Below are 5,529 nucleotides of genomic sequence, written 5' to 3'. Positions count from 1 at the left end.
TGCAAGTTAATATGTAAGTTGAGCCCCATATTGTGCACTTCATTTACAGTAATTGTACAACAGCTGTATAATAGGTATAGTTTAAGGTATGAGTGTTGCTCAGAGTGTAGCTTAAATGTCCACTGTGAGATGTGAATATGAATACGAATAATTCTGACTGCATAGTAATTGGTAGTATTACAGAACAGAATGGGAAGCTACATATGGATGAATGGATGAAGCCTGTATGGATTGTAGCACAGGAGACTAATGGCAAATTTTCTTTTCTTTTTTTTTACTTTAAATAAGTAGCTAGAAGAAACTGAAACAAGAAGTAAGAAAATACAAAACGTATAGCTATAGATTCGTGTACTAATGTATATAATTTTTTATGTCTCATTCATTACTGTTCTTTAAATCTAAATGCATAGCCAAAGAGCTGTATATTAGAAAAGTTCAAATATAGAAGAGATTAGAACACTAAGTTTTAGGTATTCCTTACATGAATGAAACATTTGAATAAATCCTGGAATCATTTAAAAAAACTTTTTAAACTCAAACCACATGGAAATTAATAGTGATTGAAGTAGCTGTAGAGATAATTAGGGCAGTTTTATTATGTACAGCTTGTAAATAAATAAATAAATGATCTTGAGTCAAGGGCTGGGTCTAAACAAGATAAGTTGTGCTAGGTCCTCATTGAATGTAATTTAATTTAAATCCCAATTAGCCAGGTTTACTTCACTGAAACTTTTTGTTAAGTAAAAATAAATTAGCCTGAAACCAACTTAACACAGTTATGCCAGATATTTATAGCTGAGACACAGCTATAACGAAAAAGGAAATAGATGGGAAGAAAAATAATACCAGCAAATGGATGTTATTCCTTTTTGCCAGAATTGGAGCAGCATTTGTAGGAATTATGATGAAACTATGGAGGAGAAAATGAAAAATAAGCAAAAAATTTCACTGCAGCATAATGGAGTGATCCCCTCCCAGTTTGAAAACCTGCCTTCTTGTTCCTTTTCTCCAAATACCTTATTTTTCTTGTCCTTTCTCCTATCTCTCTTCTTTCCAGTTGTTTCATTCTTCTCACTACCTCTTAGAATTTAAACGAACATATACTCCAAACAGTCCTGCATTTATTTTATTTTATATATGGATTTAGTGATGGAATATGGTGGAATAATTCGTTAACAGACACAGTTTCAAAATGAAACAGGATTTGCCCAGCAAATGAGAAATTAATTAGTGGTTGACACACCCACCCCATTTCTCTTGAACATCTAATTGAATAGGACTGACCAATTTGAGATAAAATAGGACTGTGTTATAAATTAATAGAATTTATTTGGAGTAATTTGAGTGAGAAATTGTTTGCCTTTGATAAAATTAAAATTAACCCTGCTATTTATAAATTATCACATGTCAATACAAATTACCATGTGCAAGTTCTTAATAACAAGTTTCTATAGGCCTATGACTTGAACCATCTTAACTGAATAGGCCTCCAACATTATACTCCTTAGAATAGGAGGGATTTAGAGTAGAAGCCTTTTGAAGACTGTCCTTTGGCACCCCTTCATGTAGAAATGTCCTTTGCAGAGTAAGAAAACATGAGCATCCTCTTTTTTTTTGCTCAACCTTGGCTAGTACAGAACAATCTGTAGCTAAAATGGATAAAAGAAAATTCTACCTAGTTTTTAATGCTGATTGTACAGTATATCAAGTGAGAAAAAACATACCGGGTCCCTAGATAGTTCGTAGTCTGGGGGAAAGGCACAAAGGAGAATAATTTGGGCGTTACATTATTATACAGCAATAGATCTAATATTAGAATATGAAACCCCATCAGAGTATGTACTCTTAGTTACTCATTGATTGCAGCCCTGTACCTTTCTTCCACTTTTTTCTCTGGAAGATGCTATTTTAATGATGTTAAGATCAGAAAGTTCCTTATCTTCATCACCTGACATTCTTTCAAAGTAAGCCTGCTGGAATCCATCAACTAAAGGGAGATTAATAAATGTTAGTTTCGTTGAGAATCGTAGAAATCCAAAGACCTGCCTTCTGCATGAGATGAGAATTTCTGTTTGCTTTGCTATTATTAAAAAAAATACCTTCCCATCATCTAGGAATTGTTTCGTCCCACCTGTCATTGATATAGGTTGGTTAGAATAAAAAAATGTGACTGTCTTTACTTTAAAAAGCAGCTTTTAGTAGGCATGATGCAATTTCTTTCAAGCTTTCTGAACTTACTCAGAGTAAGGCTAGGTAGTGTTGTGATGGTTATGATTTGGCCTGAAATGCCTCCATTTGTTATTTTGATTTTCAGTATGTCAGTGGAACATCAGAATGTCTTTGTCTTGTAGTTATTATCTCTTATTTTGTGAGAGATAAGTACTGTCTAAAATAATAAGGAGAATATGATACAAAACTATACCTATTTGTGAATTCTAAGGAATAAATGCAGCAATATCAATTACAATTATTCATGTTGTTCTTGAAAATGACAGTACATGAAAAGAAAGGGGGGTCACTTACTCTCTCTTGTTGTAAGGCTTTCTTTGTTTACCTAGTCTTCCAGTGATGACAAACTAGATGGTAAATTTGCATAGGATAACTAACATATACAAACCATTTTCACGTCTGCATATACACGTGAGTTGCAGTAATTACACGTGACACCAATTACTCTATTACTTTGTATTAAATTATAATGGAAAATTCCACTAGAGAATTGAAACCTAATTGCATCTTAATTTGCATAATTTTGCATATTAATTACATCTCAGATGAATAATAAATTTCAGCAGATTTTTAATTTATGCATAGACACAAAAACAAGTGGGGAAATAATTTAAATGGTGGGGGAGAGAAAGAAATAACAGCACCTATTACTTAGGGCATTTGACTAATTTTGCTTAGTTTAGCAAGACAAAACTTGGTGTGTTTAACACAGCATCTTTAGCCTGATTGCTGTTTATTTCACAATTCATCAGTCTTGAGAGATGCAGAGATTCATTTTCATTTACATCATTTTAGATCTAAATGTATTAAATATTTCAAATAAAATGCAGATTAACTAATACAGACAACTTGAGATATATCAGCTGGACATGCACTTTATATAATTTCCAGTACAGCCTCATAATAAGGACCTTTTTAATACTACAAAATTGAAAACTGATTCTATTAATAAATAGTTTTTTTGTTTAGAGGCAATTGCTTACAGAGTATAAATAATGGTAACTATTCATTTCAGTGAAATCATGGTAAGGAAATTGCTTTTTACATATAAGAACTTGTGTAAATAATTGGCTGCATTAATGATTGTCAACAGAAATGGCATGTGTTTGTAGACTCCATTATTTAAGTTATCACACTGGTCAAAATTACAGCTAGTTCTTTCATCCATCCTTCTGAACATAACTCTAAATTCACTCACTAAAACAATTTTATTGAATCAACAAGATCTACACATCTAGCATTAAGAACATCTTTAGAACATGAGTAAAGCTTTATATGTTTCCATTTATTTATCACAATTCCCACACATATTCATTTCACATTCCAAAGAAACATATTGATATACTTGCTGTGATAACAAATTGTGAAAAAAATTCCTACGTGTGACTAGCTTTGCTTTGTAAAACAAAAAAACCAAACCAAATGACAACAAAAATCCTTTCCGACAGTGGGAGCATCATGCTGTTAGAATTTCCTCCCAGGACCGGCTATCATAATTGTCAGCCTACTTATGTTTCTTCAATCAAGTCTCTGAAACGGAAGTCCCAGTTCTGCTGTTAATTCACCTAAACCCCTAATCTGGTATTATTTCCTTTTATACCTGCTGCCATAGTCAATCTGAAAATGACTGCACCAAGAATAAAGCTATTGATCATTTGCCAAGTGATACAAAAGAAGCAGACGTCAACACTGTAATAAATCAGGGAACTGCCAAGATCAATAAGCATAAAGCTCAAGCATTTTGCTGGGGAAGGGACCATCTATCCTGCAAAATACATACATCTTCAGACCTTTTTAAAGTTTTCTTACTATGTGAGCTGGATAAAAGATAAAACAATGCTCCAAATTCTTTGAAAGGCCATTCTATAGATCTTTTATCAGATTTGCCAGATAATTTCTTTAAAAAATAATTGTAACAGCCCAAAAATGGTAAACCAGAGCGATCTGTCACATTTATATTACCAGTGGTAGATATTATCATTTATTTATGCATATATTTTGATGCAGGCATCTGCTTGGTTTCATATTTGAATGTTTATAAGACATTCATAAAGTTTCCTTTTCTCGTCAAAAATTGACATAGAAACCAAATCAAGCAATTGGCTTTTATTTATTTATTTGGTACAACAAATCCATTAATATTATGTGTCCATTTTCTGTACCACTTTTCCATGATAATTTCTCCATACATCATACCAAATTATATTAGAAGTACTAAGCCTCATCCCAACTTTTTTTCAGAAAAGATCTATAGTTTTCATAATTGAACATCCAAATATTCTTTTACTTTCTAAACATTTAATACTATTCTAGACATGTTTGATGATATTAGAACAGAACAAATTGCCAACTCTTAGCCAATGGATCCCTCTCCTGGTCATGGGTGAGTCCTGCACTATCAGTTAGTGCACTATTAAAAAAAAATCACATCAAACAAAAATCAAGATAATATCTGTTGAAATGAATACTATTAATCTTATTGAGAGAGTCAAATTTTTCATCACTGTCTTAGAGCATACCGTACTTTCTTTTTTTCAGAGGGAGGGTGCTTCCAATAGGGGGGAAAAAAGATTCAGTTGTCTGTGGCAATATTTTTACATTTTATCATACCTATGTATTTTCAGCCTGATATTAATTGCTACATTTCAGTCAAATTATAGTATGGAATGCAACCTAATACAGAGAAGTTCATTGTATTGTGTCCAAACTGAGAGAAAGTACTTGGTTAGCAGTTAAACAGTGAATTCACTCTGTGAGCAAAACTGAATTGATCATGGCAGTTTTTCTTTTAGAAACAAAATAGTAGTAAAAAGATCAGTATGAAGGACAAAGGTCCAAGGAAATTCTCTCTCCAGTGAGCTTTTTAAAAAGCAAATATCAAGCATGTAGTTAAAATTAAGTTTCTGTGAAACATACCTACTTCGTCATGGGTGAAGTCACAACTGGCTCAAAAAGTAGACCAATAACTAACATTACACTTCAGCTTTGTGGGTTACATTGGCCTCCAGTAGACTTTTAAGTGCAATTCAAGTTGCATGCTATCTGTAAAAATGCTTATCTTCCATTAGTTACACTAACCCCACTAGATCCAACAGAAGTGGTATGCTTTGGATCCCTTCTATTAAGTATTGCCATTGGATAGGACTTGGGAAACATGCCTTCTTTGTGGTAGTATCCGTTCTGTGAAATACTTGTCTCCAAGATTTAGATATCCCAACCTTATAGATTCTTTTGTAAGATTTTAAAGACCTGGCTGCTTCTGTAAGCATTTAGCTAGAATATTGAGTGAATTAGTGTTAG

This window comes from Protobothrops mucrosquamatus, unplaced genomic scaffold (genome assembly GCF_001527695.2).
Source record: "Protobothrops mucrosquamatus isolate PMUCROS unplaced genomic scaffold, P.Mucros_1.0 scaffold18, whole genome shotgun sequence".
In the NCBI taxonomy this organism is placed as follows: Eukaryota; Metazoa; Chordata; class Lepidosauria; order Squamata; family Viperidae; genus Protobothrops; species Protobothrops mucrosquamatus.
Note: the sequence above shows the minus strand (reverse complement) of the source record.